Source organism: Pongo abelii, chromosome 11 (genome assembly GCF_028885655.2).
Source record: "Pongo abelii isolate AG06213 chromosome 11, NHGRI_mPonAbe1-v2.0_pri, whole genome shotgun sequence".
Classification (NCBI taxonomy): domain Eukaryota; kingdom Metazoa; phylum Chordata; class Mammalia; order Primates; family Hominidae; genus Pongo; species Pongo abelii.
Window position 1 is genome coordinate 70,652,361 of NC_071996.2, and position 19,993 is coordinate 70,672,353.

General features: G+C 39.2%; 1 protein-coding gene and 1 long non-coding RNA gene across 2 annotated transcripts in view; both read right to left on the reverse strand.

Moving 5' to 3' along the window:
* The window catches only part of LOC134759603 (uncharacterized), a 40,509-nt gene extending 22,165 nt beyond the window's left edge, over positions 1–18,344 (reverse strand). The window contains exons 1-2 of the long non-coding RNA XR_010136048.1: positions 9,593–18,344; positions 1–8,894 (exon numbers count right to left, since the gene is read on the reverse strand). The exon at positions 1–8,894 is cut by the window's left edge and continues 22,165 nt beyond it. This is a non-coding gene — a long non-coding RNA (uncharacterized LOC134759603). The remainder of the gene's footprint in view (positions 8,895–9,592) is intronic.
* The window catches only part of STK39 (serine/threonine kinase 39), a 300,756-nt gene that overhangs the window by 158,059 nt on the left and 122,704 nt on the right, over positions 1–19,993 (reverse strand). The window lies entirely within an intron of this gene.

Sequence of the window (19,993 nt, forward strand, 5' to 3'; positions counted from 1 at the left end):
GCCTTGTGAAAGGCAGCCTGGGCTTGAAAGTCAATTTCAAATGCAAGCTCAGGTGGACAAGGTGCAGCTGTACACCCTGGAAAATTAAAGGGAAAATGTTAAATAAGCAAACACCATTTCTTAAAGAAGCTTATGTCCATAGGAAATACCAGTTGTGTCTTTTAGAAGGATTGCATGCACATTTAATTGAGATTTTTAAAGCCAGAGTTTCAGGATTAACAACCAAAAGGGCGAGACCTTGTGTGAGAGATGACTCCAATTCTGGGAGAAATGAAATCGGCTGTGTCGTACTGAATGGCTATATTTATTCCAGAACTTCACTTTAGCACTGAAATTCAAGATAAGAACTCTGTGTTCCTTAAAGAACAATGAGGGTTTCATTTAAGGCAGGGTTACCTTGCAGTCCTAGTGCACAAACCCTGAAAACAGGAATACATTATGACTCCAAACATATATACTTTGAAATGGAGTCTCCCTCTGTCGCCAGGCTGGAGTGCAGTGGCGCAATCTCAGCTCACTGCAACCTCTGCCTCCCGGATTCAAGTGATTCCCCTGCCTCAGCCTCCTGAGTAGCTGGGACTACAGGTGCGCACCACCACGCCAAGCTAATTGACTCCAATATGTTTTTAAAGTAATGATACTCAGTCAGGAGGCAAGATTGCATAATACTTGAAAACACTAGCTTTGGAGTCAGACTGCTTCTGTACAAATCCCTGCTCTAATACTTACCAGATGTGAGCCTCTGGATAAATTACTTACATTTTATGCACCTCAGTGTTCTCATCTGCAATTTTGAGATATAACAGTACCTGCCTTATAGGGATTCTGTGATGATTCAATGAAAAGATATCGATCAAGCACTTGGCGCAATCTTTGACTTAGTTTAAACTCAATAATTATTGTTATTACTCGTGTTACTGTTATGGCTACTATTCACACCTCTTCTCCTATTGGCTATATATACATATATTAAAACTAAAATTTAAAAGAATAGATTATGTACTATATTAGTTACATGCAGGGTAAAGCTTAAAATATAATCCAGGCTGGGCACAGTGGCTCATACCTATAATCCCAGCACTTTGGGAGGCCAAGGCAGGAGGATTGCTTGAGCTCAGTAGTTGGAGACCAGCCTGGACAACATAGAGAAACCCTATCTCGACAAAATGTACCAAAAAATTAGCTGGGCGTGGTGGTGTGCATCTGTAGTCTCAGCTCCTCTGCAGACTGAGGTGGAAGGGTGGTTTGGGCCCAGGAAGTCAAGGCTGCAGTGAGCCATGTTCACACCACTGCACTCCAGCCTGGGTTACAAAGTGAGAACCTGTCTCAAAGAAAAAACATTTATGTAGACATACATATATGTATACATACATACATATGTATGTATGTATATATGTGTATATATAGTATATGTATATAATCTAGAACTACATGGAATACATAATACAAAACTCATTCAAGCAAAACTTGTTAATCAAAAAATGTTTTGAAGATTGCTATTTTTATAACAGATTAGTCTCCTGGAGAAGGGTCGTTGCTTCATGTCACATAATTTTAAATTTAAAAAATCATCTCAGTTGGTTATTTTACAACATCTACTTAGCATTAATGGCACTGCTTACAAAATACTTCCTGCTTTTAAAATAATCATTAGTTAACTTCATAGCTATTAAATCGAAAGTCAGAAGGTGACTGCGATTTTATCCTCAGGTGTTATTCTCAAATATTCTCAACTTTGCTTTCTTCTAGTCCTAATTCCCATATGAATAATTTCACAACATGATGAATGGGTCTTATAAAAACCTTTAGTCTTGAATTAGAGGACTTTTCTGTAACACACCTTGATGCAGGGAAATACTTTGAAAGGTCTGGGGACCTGGAGTTTCCCAGAAGGATGTCTAACCTCACTTGTCACGTGCCTTCTTGAAAGAAGAAAATACCTGTCCTAAAAGATGTTAGGATAATTATATTTAGCACATGACAAGCACCATTTCTGTTTGTCATCCTCTGTAAAGCACTTAAATATGGAATTAGCTCAAATATCTGTTATCAGGGAATTGCCATCAAATAAAGGAAGTCTGGACTGACTCATTACTTGACCTAAAAGTATCATTTCACATCTATTTAACCTTGTAAGACACAGACCACACCATAAATAGCCAGCCTTTTCTCTGCTTCACAGGTACACTGAAGAGTAAAATGAAAATGCATGGGAATACGACCCAAACTCTGGGACATTATTGGAAAATTTACTCATTTTCACATTCCCTATTAATTCACCAAGTGGTAATAGCTACTGTAACACTGTTCATAGTGACTGTGTCCTCTGACAACACATGTGAAAAATGTTTATAGTGTCCTAAACTTTGGGTAAAGAGCTCAAGAATCACTCACTTTATAGAGACACCTGCTTTTGCATCACTAATAGCATTACCGAGGAATCCAGTTAGTGATTCTCAACATGTATGGTCAAATCATTTCCAAGCCAACCAAATTTTAAATGTTCTCATCCTAATTCCAAAACAACTGTTTTCAAAAACCCTGGAAAAATTCTACTTACTACAGAATATGTATGACATTTTAAATTGTATACTGGAACAACAAGCTTTCTAAAATGTTTTCTGGGGTTATTAAGCCTAAATCATAACTGCTGTAATTGTGATTACCTCTACGTCAAGAGCACAGTTTGGGAGATGTCTTGACTCGATGGTATAACAACTTGTGACAAACTTTTGAAAAACTGCCTTTCTCCAGTGTTCCCTCACTGCAGGCAAGAAACAACATAGGCTGGGTACAGTGAGTGATGCCTGTAATCCCAGCACTTGGAGTGGGAAGATCGCTTGAGCCCAGGAGTTCAAGACCAGCCTGGGCAACATGGCGAAACCCTGTTTCTACAAAAAATACAAAAATTAGCCAGGCGTAGTGGCATGCACCTGTAGTCCTAGCTACCTGGGAGGCTGAGGTGGCAGGATCACTTGAGGCTGGGAGGTCAAGAGTGCAGTGAGCCATGACTGCACCACTGCACTCCAGCCTGGGTGATGGAGCGAGACCCTGTCTCAAAATTTAAAAAAGAAAAGAAAAGAAAAAAAAAGAAACGATAGGGTACTTTTGCTAATGTTCCAGAATTTTACAGACTTGGAGTCCATAAAGGTCATTCCTCCCTTCAGCAGGCCTCTTGTTTGGTCTGTCATAGGTAAGAAATCTGGACTAAACTCACTAACCCTTCTCAATGAATCGATAAGCAATATTCACGCATATTTCAATTCATCTTGCCAACACCTCATTTCTATCGTATCATCAGTTTAGAAGTGCATTTTGCACAGGAACACTATCTACTTTAATTCCAAGGGAAGTACAAACCATCACACTTCATGCTTTAAGAAAAAGATAACAAAAGCTAAATTTGCTGCACTGTAAATTTAGTGTACCAGGCACTAACTTAATCCTTGTGGAGTGTCCCATTTAATAGTCATAACAACTCAATGTGTAGGTACTGTTACCACCCTACTTTTCAGTTGAGGAAACTGAACTTTGAAGAGGTTAGGTACCTTGCCTTTTGTTGAACCTCTACTGAACAGAGTGCCATGACTGGAACCTTGGAAGTCTGACTCTTCATGTTGCTGCGACGTAATATTCAATATATACAAACAACATACACTTATATATGTAAGTAATGAACTGGAACAATAACATCCAACTTAAAATATTGCTATATGGCACATACCCTAGCCTCAGTCATTACCATGAATTTTGTGTTTATCATTTACCTGCTTTTAAAAAATATTATCTCAAATGTATATCCTAAAATAGGACATCACTTAGTGTTATTTTTTAGCTTTACAAAAATAGTATCACTCTGACTACAGTCTTCTATAGTTTGCTCTTTTTCACTCAGTATTACATTTCTGAAAGTCATCTATGCTGTTCATTTTCACTGCTGTATGATACTCTAATGTGTGGATAGACAGCATTTACTCATTCTCATCTGGGCTATTTCCTTGAGTTTATATACTGTCGTTTTGAAAATTCTTGCAAATATCTGCTGGCATGGTGTGCAAAAGTTTCTCTGGGTATGGAATTCTCGAAGTGTAAAATTGTGGGGCTACAGGATATAGAAATACCTTTTACAGGAAGGTGCCACATTCTTGTCCAAATTGGTTGTGCCAGTTTTGCCAGTTTTCACTACTACCAGCTGTTATAAGAGATGTGACAAGTCTACATCCTGACCAAAATATGGTATTACCAGGCCTCTTAATTTTTGCTGATTAGGGGTAAAATGGAACATGTTTTCTGATATACATTTTCTTAAATACTAATGATGCTGCACATCCTTTGATATAATCCTGAGCCATTCATATTTCTTCCTCAGGGAAGTACCTGTTTTTTGTGTGTTTATGCTCATTTTTCTACTGATTTGAAGAAGTTCTTTATTTCAGATGCCAATCATTTGTTCGCTGTATGTCTTAAAAATGTCTTTTCCCAGTTTGAGGTTTGTCTTTCTATTACATTAACGGTATCCTCTGATGAACAGTTGTCCTTAATTTCAATGCGGGTCACTTTAAAAGTCTTTTCTTTTACAGATAGACCCTTTGACTCTTATTTAAAAAAACCTGAGCTCCAAAGCAATAGGTTTTCTTTATCTAAACGATTTAAAGTTTTGCCTGTTACATTAAGTTTCTAATCTGTTAGGAATGAAGTTATATGTATGTATGGTGTGAGATTAAAATATTTATTTATTTTTGTTTATTTATTTTTGAAGACAAGGTCTTGCTCTGTCACCCAGGCTGCAGTGTAGTGGTGCAATCAGATCTTACTGTAACCTAAAACTCCTGAGCTCAAGCAATCCTCCTGCCTCAGCCTTCCCAGTAGCTAGGACCATAAGGACATGTCACCATGCCTGGCTAACTTTTTATTTTTATTTTTTGTAGAGATGGGGTCTCACTATGTTGCCCAGGGTAGTTTCAAACTCCTGGCCTCAAGAGATCCTCCTGCCTTAGCCTCCCAAAGTGCTAGGACTAAAGGCATGAGTCACTGTGCCTTGCCAATAATTATTTTTCATATAGATGTATATCTCATCCCGGAACTATTACTTAACAGAATAGTCCCTCCTTTATTCCACACAGATCTATAATACATCCCTGTCATACATCAAGTTTTCCTTATACCTGAGGGTCTACTTCTGGGTTCTTTATTTGATTCCCTTTATCATTTGTCTATCCCTAATATCACAATGTTTTATTGAGTTACACTGTATATCCTTGAGCCTAAAATCTTCAAATAAATTTTAGAATCAGCTTGTTGAGTTTCTCAAAAATCTTTGTGGAAAGTCTAATTTGGAACAGCATTGACTCTATCAATCAATTTGGGGATAAATGGTGTCCTTCCTATATTGAGTCTTCTTATCCATGAGCAAAGTTTTTCTGTTATTTATTAGGTTTTCTTCAATGTCTTCAAATAAATTTTATACTTTTTCTGCCTAAAATTCTTATATACCTTTTATTAGATTGATTTAATAAAAACTACAAATAATAAAAACCTGGTCTTACAGGACTACTCGTCTTTCTATTTTTTCACTTGTCTCAGTTTTGGTAAGTTATATTTTTCTTAAAATTTATCCATCTTGTCTAGACATTTGGCATACAGTAATTCATAGTTCATTACAGGGTTCTAAAAATCTCTGTTGAAGCTATAATTTATTTGTAATGTCCTTTTGGTTGTTGTTTGAAATTTCACTAATTTTTGTTCATACCTTTATCAACTTCCTTCCACTTTCTTCAGATTAACATTGTTCTTTTCTAATTCAAGTTAGATGTTTCGCTTGTTAATTTTCATTTTCCATCTTCCTGAAAGTTATTTTAATACAGGCCCATTAAATATAAATTTTCTCGGTTTTGTTAATCTGAAAATGTCTTTTCACTATCCTCAATCTTGAAAATTTTAACTTTTTCCCAATACTTTGAGGATATCAAGTTATTCCTCTGTTTTCAGCAACTGGTTGTTGCTACTCAGATACCTGCTGTCAGTCTATTTATTATTACCTGATAGGTGATCTGTTTTACTTCTCTAGCTGATTTTAGGATCTTCTCTTTACTTCTGTGCTGTTGATAAAATGACCCAACTTATTTTACTTCTCACATGTATACAGTGAGGGGAAAAATACTCTAAAACAAGCAAAATTCATTACAAATACAGCAATTTTCTCCTTCTAAATTCAGAGAAGTTTGCAATATCAATTTGCATTCCACTTTTCAATTCCTCTGTACTTCCTAAGGCTCTTCGAAGCTTAAATGTGATACGCAATGTAAGAGTTTTTGCTATTCTCAATTTCATAGAAAAAAACCTGCCCACCCTCCATCCAAATACTGATAAATATAAAAACCTCACTGGATCTTTATTGGAGGAAGCTTGAAACACATCTGGCCCAACCTCCCAGTATGGACAAAATAAGTCCCATCACAGTCATTTTACCTGACCTAGAACTACTTAGCAACTATTTTGGCATATACCATGCTAAGCATTGAAGAGCGAGGACCAATTTGGATGGTCCCTGCTCTTTGATTAACTTACAATCCATTAATTCTTATTTTTATCATCTAGTTTCAGCTTAAGCAACATTCAAAGAAAAAAAAAAAAAAAAAAAACACTGAACCAGGAGCCAAAAGTGGAAATCCAGATCTTAGTCACCTATTAAAAATCCATTCAATCTCTACAGAACTCAGTATCTCCTCTCTACTCCAAGAGGACAGGTTCAGAGCAGTGGTCTTCACACTGGACTCTTGGGACTCCTAAGGTTCTTCAAAAACCCCTGATGTGGTTTGGCTCTGTGGCCCCACTCAAATCTCATCTTGAATTGTAATCTCCACGGGTCAGCGGAGGGGGCTGGTCGGGGGTGATTGGATCATGGGGGTGGTTTCCCCCATGCTGTTCTCATGACAGAGTTCTCACAAGATCTAGTTGTTTGATTAAGTGTGTAGCTCTTCTCCCTTCTCTCTCTCTCCTGCTGCCATGTAAGATGCGTCTTGCTTCCCCTTCACCTTCCACCATGAGTGTAAGTTTCCTGAGGCCTCCCCAGCCATGCGGAACTGTGAGTCAATTAAACCTCTTTTCTTTATAAATTACCCAGTCTCAGGTAGTTCTTTATAGCAGTATGAAAACAAACTAATACAACCCCTATATTCAAAATTTTGAACTTCCAGTAAGATTTTTTTAATGGTTCACAGAATTTTAATATCAGCAGTTTGGACCATTGTTTTACAACCTTTGTCTACCTCATGGCGCACATAGAAAATGATATTTACACAGCATACTAGAATCAAATGATGAAGTGATTCACAGCAACTGGCCCCAGAATGTCATTCATCCCAGGCCTCATTCAGCTGCCCTGAGGGATCAGGGGATTACTCTCCTGGCTCACTATACCTACTCACCATCCACCAGTGTGCTCTGGCCACTGGGTGGGAAGCTCTGGTTGAAAGGACAAATAGGGTATCTTCCATTTCTAGAGGTCCTTTATGATTGCAGTTCCAGTCTATTTCATCTTTGCCCGGCTTCCATGATTAGAAACTCTCCTATAAAATGAGCCCTAAACTGTTTCCCCAGCCCTCTTCTCCATTGTCTAAACAGAAACTCTCCACACCATTCTATGTCCGTATCAGGATATGTCAAAGGCTCATTCATCCATCTTGCCTCCTCCACAAGCTAGAATGTCACATCCCCCCCTCTATTATACATCAAAGAAAGGAGCATAATGTCGATGGTAAATGAGTGCCACATTAATAATGCTAGTAAAGTCAGAGCTCTCTGGAGACAGATATGCCCACTTTAATAATGAATATAGAACTATCAAACAATACCAAAAGAGGCCATGGTTTAAGGAGATAAATATTGCACCTCTGTTTCACATAGTGTAACACAGCGAAGACACATGGAATATCACCAGATAAGATACATATTACATGCAACAGCTAGGAAGGGCTGCTCCAGTGACATTCAGAGTGAAAAAAGAGAATTATAAATGACAGTGAGGTGGGCCGGTGGGCAAAGAGAGGAAAGTAGCTTGTGAAATATAGGCATTTTTGTTAAAGATATATAATCATATGGCAGGACTACCAAATTTTTCTTTCTGTAAAGTGAACTCAGCAATATGGCTTCCTCTCCAACAAGGAGACAAAACAAAGAGGCTGTCTCAGTCACTCGCACCACTCTCACTTGGCTTGCTTATTAAAATTCAGAGTCCTGAATCCTGTCCCCAGATCTACAGAATGTGAATCTCTGGTTAAAGAGCCCAGGTATCTCACAGTAAGTCTCAGAACCACTGAACTAGGCAGGAAGCTTCTGTCAGAAAAAGGGGGACAGGCAAATATCTCTTGATAAGGTAAAGAGAAAAGCAGGAAAGACTCCATAGAAATAACATATCACAGAAAATTTCAGAGGAAGACGAGCTGATTCAGATGTCATTTATTAACGAAAATGTTTACTTTGTTGAAACAGATGCATTCATTGTAACTGTTTAAAAAATACACTCAATAGGCTAACTTTCTAATTTCAACTTAAAAATTCATCAGTAAATTAAGAAATCAGAAATCATACAATTAAAACAAAAATAAATGGTAGAGTTCCAAGTAAGCTTCAGTAATTCACAGTCCTTAAGGAAACTGCTAGGACTGTGTATGTTGGCAGAAGAGCAAGAACAGTTTTATCTAAAGCACAAGGTTGTAGCTGTTGGGTTATTGTGCTCTACAGAGACAGGAAGGAAGAACGAAAGAGCAGGATGAAATTCACTAACCTTAGACAATAATTTCCTTAAGAAAATAAAAGACAATACTCACATGACATTTAAATACTTCCTTATGCTCACTTGTATAATACACAACTCCTTCCTTACAAAATGTTCCCTGACGCACAATGAGGGAAGGGAGAAGAAGGCAAAAAAAGCATTCTTAGAATCTCTTGTTATAATCTGCATAAGTGTTTTATATAAACTGTCACATTTCAACTTCATAAAAACCCTTGGAGGTTGGGAAGGTGGGGAAATCGAGGCTCAGAGAAGCCATGTGATTATATGAGGTTCAAAACCAGCCCAGGGCCAGTGAGGCTGTAATCTCAAGGTTATATGTTCTTTTTAAAAACAATGCAATGATTCAGGAAAAAAGAAAAATAGGGTTCTCAACTCTAAAAGTTATGAATGGTTAAGATCATAGGATTATGGAAACTGCAGTGCTATCCTTGAGTGTAGGCACTGGTCATGGCCAACACTTGGCACCGCATGAATGACTGACATCAGACCTCATAACAAGCATCTACAACCAGAAGCCAGGGGATGATGAAAACGGCGTGGTCTTACTTTCAGGCAGGCAGCTGGTTTATCACTTGTTTGTTCTGGACAGAAGAGATTACAGTGACAGAGTAATGGGCAAAACACCTCGTAACGCTGCACACTCGGTCTGTGTCCAAGAACAGACTGCAGAACAAAACGGCTTCAATACGTTTTACTACCAACGGCTCTCTCCTAACTAACTTTAATGGCCCCAAGAGTTCAGGAACCTAAGCTGGGATCTACATAATAGGCTCTAGGTCAATTAGCCTGAAGTACCTGGTATAATCTAATCTCTCCTAAAGTACTGAAAGTCTCAAGGTTGCAGAACCGCCAGAAGATCTGGAATTCTCTCTACGAAACAGCTAACTGTAGATCTAGGAAAAAAATGAAATAAAGTAAGTGTTCATGGATAACATTTCAATGCCAAAAATAAATAATATTAAATACCGTATGCTAGGCACTGAATTAAGCATATATAAGCATGCACCCATGTGCATGGGTGTATACATAAGTAATACATTATTCTACAGATGAGGGACCTGAGACTCAGGCTGGGATTTGAAATATAACACCTCCCACTGTAAACATCTGTAAGGTGATATGTGTCAATAATTATAAACCATATACTCTTTGACCAAGAAATCCTATTTCTAGGAAATAGACTAACAAAATAGGTAACATCTATGTAATAATGCAAGTACAATGATGTTCATCCCAGTGTGGTTAACAATTTTAAAATTGGCAACAATTTAGTATTTATCAAGAAAAAATTGATTCTTAATTATAGTCATTCTTGCAGAATTTCATGCAGCCATTTGATTACGCTAATCTATGTTTGTTGACACAAAAAGATGTCAAAAGGTATTATATCTTAAATGAAATTGCAGGTAGATTGCAGGACAATAAATATGGCAAGATTCCAACTTTGTTGTCTGGAGAAATGACTCTTTGAGCTGAAACTGAGGTCTGCTCAGGATGAGAAGAGCTGACACTTCCAGGGGGGAAGAGCAGCATGGACAAGGGCTATGGGCAAGTGAACAACAGAGAACTGAGGGTGGAGAATGCAAGACAAGGCTGAAGAGCGAAGAAGGGACTAGACCATGCCAAGCACCGGAACCCCGGTTAAAGATTTTAGTTTTCACCCAAGAAGAACAAGAAGCCACTGAACAGTCTCCATGTCACAGACAAGGCACTGGGGAGCTCAGCTGCCATTCAAGGTTACCCCATGAGTGGGTGGTACAGCCAGGGCTGCCTGGAGTCTGTCTCAAGAGCCAAAGCTTGGTCTTAACCTTCAAGCATAGATTTTTATGGTCCCAGCTTCCTGACCAAGAGCTACTCCTGAGCCTTTCTCTCCTTTATCTGCCTCTCACAGCTTTCCACAACGTCACAGAGAAAGCCCACCCCCCACCCCAAACAACTTCAACTGGCCTTTTCAATCTGGGTTAAATTAAAGGCTACTGTTTGCATTTCCCAGCTCTATGATTGCTGTGAAAGTTGTACAAGGGCGCCTTTATTTTGTATATGTCTATATGTGAAGAACAAAATTAAAAGTCATTAGACACTCTTCTAAATCGGTATTTGAATGTGTCAGAAGTAATTCAATGGAAAGCTTAGAAAATTCTATATCAAAGTGCAACCTTAATCGAGTCCCTTGAATTTTAATTTGTTTTAGAACTACTGGATTTCAAAGTAAAAAAATAAATTATTAAAAACAAGATATTTCTGGCCTTTTAAAATAAATAGAGCCCTGAATCTTTGTTAAGTCAATCAAGTTTGATTAGCCTAAAACAAGCGGACTCCAGACCCCCAACAATGATGTCTCAAACATATGTACCACACCCCCTGCTGGCCTCTCCACATTCCCCGTGATTGAATGACCACAACCTAAGAGGCCAGGGCAGAGGGGCAAACATTTGCCTTCCTCCCACAGATGATAGAACCCTTCCTTTCCCCGTGATGCATAAAAGTTCCATTACTTTCCATTTCCTTCACCTTCCCTACTCCAAAACATCTTACTCATTTTAAAGACTTGCAGGATCATGATATGAAAAGTTTAAATTATTTCTCCTAAGTGAGGAGATAAGCAAGAGGTAATCCAAAAGTGGAGCGTACTAAGACCTAATTTAAAGCTATTTTTGGAATATCTTCCTAATTAAATGCAGCTTCAGGTAACAGGAAAACGTATGTGCATCCTGGCTCAGAGAAGAAAATGATAATAGCCAATATATGCTGGGTGGTAGGGACTACATTTTTGTTGTCAAATAATACAAAGTGCATAATTCATAATTATTACCTAATAAAATCTAACCATTCTATTCTATGATCATGTGACAAAGGTGAATCAAGTTAATGGCTCACTCAAGACTCTCAACAAGTTGGTGCTAACAAAGTTGATTTTAAATTTAGGGTCAGCTAAACCCCGAGTCCCAGACTTCAAATACAAGAATACAGCACCAGCTGAAAAATATCTTAACTATTCTTCTTTAAAACTAAAAGCAGATTTCCTCTATCTCCCCTTGCACTCTCACACCAGCTCCCATGAAGGCGATCCTCATCACCATCTTGCTTGCTAAACTTCAATTTGAAAAATAGTTACTAATTGATCAAAATACTATGTTGGGTACTGAGAACACAGAGATAAAAGGACACCATCCGTGCTCCACAAGAATTGATAGTAGGCTGCAGAAGGTAAAACTAGCAGAAAGTAAGCTATAAATGACACCAAGTGCAACAACATATTTAAGCTCAAGGTAAGGAGTAGTACAGAGAACAGACTGATGAACCTCCTGGGATGCTGGGAGGGTAGTATCAGAAAGCTTCACAGAAAAGGTGCTAGGCTGGGAGAGATACAAGTGTAGGGAGAGGACTTCACGGTGCATGTGGGGATTTCAGGAGTGTACTGGTAGAAAAGTACCATTACCAAACACACCTAATTTGGTAAAGATGTGTTGAAGGCCGAGGTGGCCCATGGCTGAGGGAAAGCCTGGAGACATAGATCATGGGACCCTGGAGTGATCCCTTACCTCCAAGTGATGTGCACCTCATCTTATAAGTGGCGGGAACTTGTATCTTATCGTATTAATGACAAGAAGCCATTGAGCTTTCAATCAGGGAGAAAAGACAATACAACCATAGTAGAGTTTTGACAAGATCAAAAGGGCATTTACTGATAACATTTTATATTAGTTTTTCTGCAACTCTAGCCAAATTCTTTTCCTTTCGGAAGAAAGGAAAGAAATGGTACGCTAGGATTAGAGGGAGCTGAGAGGCTGAATAAAGGCCACCTACCTTAGGGAAGGTCAGCACCTAGTAGGTTACCAGGATGCTCGGGGAGCACTGCATGGACAGGTGGAGGAGGAGGAGGAGGCAGTCGGGAGCTTCTCTCAGCACATAACACGCCACTTCAGTTCCAGAAAAGCTAGCTCATGCACACAAGCTTTTGGGAGAAGTTAGCAAATTTCCCAAAGGCAAAAAGGAAGCACATATGTTTGAAGACTATCCAGACCTCACAAATCTAACTGGATGTGATTTCCAGTAACAATTAGTTTTCTACAAACTAAATTTGCAGAAACAGTATCTCTTACAATAATTTCAGAGTATGTGTCATTATCTCTAAATATCCAAAACTGGACCTCCAAGCCTGTGAAAGTTTACACAGCTCACTGTCTTTTAAGATCAATCTAAAAATAAAGACATTCTCCCTAAATGGGGATCAGCAAATTACAATTGCCAGAGTGGATCCTTTCAGCTCCCAGTCAAACGCAACCAGAAAGGAGTCACTTTCCCAGAACATATGCTTTCAAAAAAAAAAAAAAACTCAATTCACCAAATGAATTGAAAGTAATTCTGTAAGATGCTTTTCCCCCTTGCTCTTTCCTCTACCCTCACCTCTGCCTAATTCACCCCCAGCGCGAACACCAGTCAAGCCACAGACACAGAGCAAAAGGAAAAAATCTATGGCTGCAAGGCTTTTTACAGACTGGTAAGCAATTCCTGTCCAGATTCTTAGTCAATGAACTGTTCTAATAGCACCCCCTAGTGACCAAAAGCTCTTTTCTGACCAAAGGAACTCTCGGTTCTCAGATAACTAAAAAGCAATGCATTTAAAATAAAAGAGCAGTGAAAACATCAATGAGCTCACACTCTGTGTACGCCTGTCCCTGTAACAGCCCCAGTGAAATCAGTAACTTTAACCTCTCTGGCCTACTGTTCTCTCAGCTCTAAAATAGGAAAAATAATATCCTCAACCACCCTTGCCCTCCTCCCTGTGAGTAGGTCAGTTCCTCAATGAGATTTATTCCCAAGGCACATGGTTGGTTTTAAGAGAGAGGATGGGAAAAGGAAACACAAAGTGGGGAGAGGACTTGTGCACTCAGGCCTATGTGGATCACCAGGAGTATTTTATATTAAACCCATAATATGCACAGTAACTGCAGAAGCTGGTCCACTTCTCCTTCACTGTTATTATTGTACATGTTGACTCTCCTCTACCCGTATTTACCAAGCTCTAAGGAGAACTGCAGAAACCAAAGAATTTTCTAAAAATAGCTTGAGACCACAAAATACTGGAAGCTCTCCAATCCCATCTTCAAAATTGAGATGTTTGTTTCTGACATGAATTATGTAAAATGCAAATGGTAGATTGCTTTGATTTGCTAATAGAAAATGTAACTTAAAAATAGTAATAGTGAAAAGTCGTTAAACCATCACCCTTCAATCTCCTGCCCAGTAAAGTAACACCCCAACTGACTAAGGTGTCTCGTGTTCATGGCTCAGTAGGGACCTAACACCCCTTTGATCCCTCAACTCCAAGTCTGAGACCTTCCACAAAGCCAAAACTTTTGCTCAGTTAGCTTTCCACAATGGCACAGACTTAAAACCCATTGCTGCCCTCTACTGGGGAAACTTGGAACAAGACTAACATCATTCCATCAAGCATTTGAAATCACTCTTTCTTCTCTGCTTTAATGACAATGCATAACCTTCGATATTTTATAAGTTAATTATAAGATTCCAGGAGGGGAAAAAAGCAGTCCTGTAGAAACTCAGGGTAATTTTCCCTCTTTATCGACTAAAAGAAGAAACTAAATGGTTAACAAACTGGGATACTGGCTTTGGACTCTGTTAGGACATGATGATGCAGTTGGCCTTGGTTAAGGCTCCACCTCCTTAGGCCTTAATTTTCAGGCCTGTACACAGAAGCACGGCAAACCAGGAGATATTTATGGTTCTTCTCAATTTTAAAATCCTGTAACCCTTTAGGGATAGCTTAACTCACTTTTAATAGATGGTTTTTCCTTTTCTGTTGATATTTCAAAGTATTTATAGCTTTTTAAAAATCATTCTTAATAGTCTAATGTATCTTATCCTCTGGCCTAACCTATTTAACATATCTTATACTCAGAACTTTACTGATTGTTGTATGGCTGCAGTAATTGAGATAAATGTGAAGTGAGCATCTAGCAGGATGCATAAAGGTGCACAATAAATATCATTTTTCTCTCTTCCCCCTTCACATGTCCCCCATCTACCAGCTTCATGACCTTTCCCATAGCTGTAGCACGGATGCTATGCCCACATACCAAAGCGCTTATTCTCTTATTACTCTTTGAGTTTTGCATGTCTTGTGACGTTTGTGCCTTCTTCACAGAAAGGTGAGTTTCGCTGTCTGTGCTATGTCCTTGTATCACGTGCACTTGAGTGCCCACTACTGGTAGCAGTGGTTGTAATGGAAACAGCTGTTCTAGCAGCAGCAGAAATGGGAACAGCAGCAGGGGTGCCCATAGCTGTGGCAGCATTCATAAATGTTACAAAAACAATCTTGACTATAATAACTATAGTAATAAAAGCAATATATGTGATTATAAAAAAATTTTGCTATAACCTGTGCCACTTATTATTTTGTCCCAACCACTATTATATTATGTATTACCTAATTTAGTCCTCCCAAACATAGCTATTATTACCTTTGCCACTTCATGAGTGAGAAGCTGAGCTTCTGACAGTATCTAACAACTGTTGATGCTAACCAAACTCTCACTAGCCATCTCTCTCCCCAACAGAATCTCCAAAGCCTTTTTGTCACCTCCTTCCCTCTACACTTGCTAGAACCCTGGCAAACTTCCCAGATTCCTGCAATGATGCCTGCAGCATCTCCTAGTGCCTGTGAATGGCACAGACATCCTCCTCACACAATTTAAATGGTGGCCGACTCACTCTGAGACTGACAAATGCGCTCCCATTTTCCTGTGTACGCCATTTAACTCTGCCTACCTTCTCCATCTAAATTTCCTTCCTGTCCTCTCCGTTCTCTTCTTCTTCATTCTGAGGTATGATTTGGTGGAAAGAGCATAGATTGAGAATAAGAACTGAAGTTCACTCCTGCTTATTGGCCATGTGACTTTGGGCAGGTCCTTTTCACCTCTCACACTTCCATCTGTAAAGCGTGACAGTAACACCTGCTCTACCTGTCTTCAAGAACAATTGTTTGGGACAAATATGGAAGCATATATGAAAGTGATCTGAAAGCTGTGAAAGAATACTGGCTGTGTTTGTATTTAATTCTCACTACTCTTAGGCTCTTCACACACACATGCGCCTTCTCAGGGCAGGGAGGGTTTGCTGTAGTGAAAGAAAGCCCTGGTTCTCACCCATTGCCAGCACTTTGATGGATCAGAAAAGAAAACATGAAGACAGGTGAATAGGCAATGGCAATGAACTAACTACTGTAATTATTTTCCTTCTTTCTGTAGGCCATAGGCTTTTCCTCCATTTCACCCAAAGCAACGGCAATGCAGAAACAACCTTCAATACCCATCTGCACCCCACCCCACCTATAGGACACTCTCTTCACTCCTGATTTCACTACATACTTCTAAAATGTCCAGTCTTCCGTAGCCACAATAATCATTCTCCTTATTTACATGACAATCACATTGCCACTGTTGACTGAGCACCGGCTACATGTCAAACACAGCACCAGACATCCTGCACAGACCATCTCTCATCCTCATGGCAACATAATGTAAGTATTGTCAGCTCTGCCTTACAGGTTATGCTCAGAGAGATTAGGCAGCTCACTCAACAAAAGATACAGATACAGCTCTTGCTGTTTCCAGACCAGGCATAGAGACTGGGGCAGCAGGTGCACCTCCACTTCCTGCCTAAATCTGCTAGCAAAGTGGTTTGTATTGTTTTGGTTTTTGTAAAATTTTTATTTTAGTTTCAGGGGCACATGTGCAGGTTTGTTTTACAGGTAAATTACGTGTTGTGGGGGTTTGGTGTACAGAATATTTCATCACCAAGGTAATAAGTGTGGTGCCCAGTAAGTTGTTTTTCGATTCTCACCCTCCTGCTATCCTCCACCCTCAAGGAGGCCCTCATGTCTATTGTTCCCTTCTTTGTGTTCATGTTTACTCAGTGCTTAGTTCCTACTTATAAGTGAGAACATGCGGCATTTGGTTTTCTGTTCCTGTGCTAGTTTGTTTAGGATAATGGTCTCCAACTCCATCCATGTTGCTGCAAAAGACATGATCTTGTTCTTTTTTATGGCTGTGTAGTATTCCATAGTGTATATGTACCACATTTTCTTTATCCAGTCTACTGTCATTTTGGGTTTGATTTTGTTTGAGATAGGGTCTTGCTCTGTTACCCAGGCTGTAGTACAGTGGTGTGATCATGGCTTACTGCAATTTCAACCTCCCGGGCTCAATGAATCCTCCCACCTCAGCCTCCTTATAACTGGAACCACAGGCACACACCACCATACCCAGCTAAATTTTTTTTTGTAGAGACAGAATCTTGCCATGTTGCATAGGCTGGTGTTAAACTCCTGGGTTCTAGCAGTCCTCCCATTTCAGCCTCCCTAAGTGCTGGGATTACAAGTGTGAGCCACCACACCCAGCCAACAAGGTGTTTTTATACACAAAATTTCTATCATTCTATTAATAAAATTCCTCATTAATAGCCTATGAATGTACAGCCATGACATAAAGTATAAATGTTTCCTTGAAAAAAGATTAATGATTCAATACAGTAAATATATTCACTTTATCTTTTAATGTTTAATGTAATCAGTGAATGTAAATAAATCCATCCTATTAAGAAGTAATACTTGTGTTTACAATAAAGAAACTGGCAGATCCCACCTCATGCATATAATCAAAGTGAATGTCACCAGTAAAGGAATAAATCAATACCATGTGCCTCTTAAATATGATACACTGAGAAGAACCCAACATCACTTCCGAGGTATGTCTATCAAAGAGTGCATAAACTGAATCTGATCATTCAGAAATATCACACAGACCTAAACGGAGGGACATTCTATAAAATAACTGGCCTATACTCTTCAAAGGAGTCACAGTTGGGAAAAGAAACACTGTTCTAGATTAAAAGAGACTACAGGAGATGTAACAACTCAATAATTCTGAACTGAATCCTGGACCAGATACATGACATGAATGGGAAAATTGGCAAATGTAGCAAAATTCAAATAAGATCTAAAAAATAGTATTATATCAATGTTCTTTTCCTAATTTTGAAAACTGTACTGTTGTTAGGTAAGAGAGTATCCTTGTTTTTAGGAAATATACAGTGAAGTATATTTAGAGGTAAAGGGCATTCTGTCTGCAACCTACTATGGAATGTTTCAAAATAAAGAGTAAGAGAAAACACATACAAAAATTCTTGGCACTATTTTTCTAACTTTTTTGTAAGTCTGAAATTATTTCATAATAAAAAGTAAAAACAGGCCAGGCACCAATGGCTCATGCCTGTAATCCCAGCACTTTTGGAGGCCCAGGTCAGAGGATCACTTAAGGTCAGGAGTTCAAGACAGCCTGGCCAACATGGTGAAATCCCGTCTCTTCTAAAAATACAAAAATTAGCCGGGCATGGTGGCGGGCACCTGTAATCCCAGCTACTCAGGAGGCTGAGGCAGGAGAATCGCTTGAACCTGGGAAGTGGAGGTTGCAGTGAGCCGAGATCATGCCATTGCACTTCATCCAGCCTGGGCAAAACAGCGAGATTCCATCTCAAAAAAAAAAAAAAAAAAAAAAAAAAAAAGGTAAAAACAAACAGGACAAGTTCTCAACGCTTGTAAGTATTAAATAAATGTAAATTGAAATATTCCTACCCACTGATTCCTAAGCATATCGGTGGATCCAATGGGGCCAAGGGCCTTGGGGCCCTGGCATGAAACCAGTCTTATAGCCTAATATTAGAAATTCTGGGACCCAAAAATAACATCCCAGTCTTTCCACTTCATAGTGGTTCTACCCAAAGACAGCAGTGATGTGATACCCTTTACCTCCTTCTGATAATGACTAAACATTGTACTGTTTAGTTAATTGCTTACTTAATTTCATGATTAAGAAAGTTCAAGCAATAATCCTCCCGTAAATCTACTTCCAGTGAAAACACAGGCAACCATAAGAAGGGAAAGAACTGCCTATTACATTTTTCCTCCTCATTCCATCCTATGGCCAATATGTTTTTTGGCTGAGCAGTGAGCATTCAGACATTTGCATAGCTACGAGCCCCTTGCCCTCTGTCCTGCCATATGTGGGTTTTATTTTTTATTTTTATTTTTTTGAGATGGAGTCTCGATCTGTCACCCAGGATAGAGTGCAGTGTCACAATCCTGGCTCACTGCAACCTCTGCCTCCTGGGTTCAAATGATTTTCCTGCTCAGCCTCCCGAGTAGCTGGGATTACAGGCAAGTGTCACCATGCCTGGCTAATTTTGTATTTTTAGTAGAGACAGGGTTTTGCCATGTTAGCCAGGCTGGTCTTGAACTCCTGACCCCAAGTGATCCTCCCGCCTCGGCCTCCCAAAGTGCTGGGATTACAGGTGTGAGCCACTGCGCCCAACCCATATGTTGGTTTTAGAAAGCCACAGAAAGCATACGCATATGAGTGTGAGTGTGATGCCTCAAGTATGTTATCACTAACATAAAACTTAGACATCAGCTGACTCTGAGGGTTAAATGTTCCTGTAGAAGATGCACACAGATTATGAGACCATCATTCTCAGCAAACTAACACAGGAACAGAAAACCAAACACTGCATGTTCTCACTCATTAGTGAGAGTTAAACAATGAGAACACATGGACACAGGGAGGGGAACATCGCATACTGGGGCCTGTAGGGGGGTGGGGGACTAGGGAAGGGATAGCATTAGGAGAAATACCTAATGTAGATGATGGGTTGATGGGTGCAGCAAACCACCATGGCATGTGTATACCTATGTAACAAACCTGCACATTCTGCACATGTATCCCAGAACTTAAAGTATAATAATAAAACAAAAGAGTTGACATGAAACATGGGTAAAAATAGCAAGATACTGTCTTTAATTCAAAGAAAAGGATATAATAATAAATAACTGATTTTGATAATCCAAAAAAAAAAAAAGAAGATGCACACAGCCCTAAGCATCTACATTCAATTTTAACTGAACCATTGACTCCCTTCCCCACCTAGTGAATTCAGTACAGTAAAAGATGGAACACCACATGGTTAAGCTTTCAAACCCCAAGAGATGGCTGGAGACAGGCCCCTCAGAAAGTCACAGGAGAGGCAGCGATGGCTACAAAGCCTTTTATTCTCATGCACAAAGATAGTGAAAACTTGAAAAAAAAGTTATACAGCTGCACTTAGCTCTGTTCTCATGGG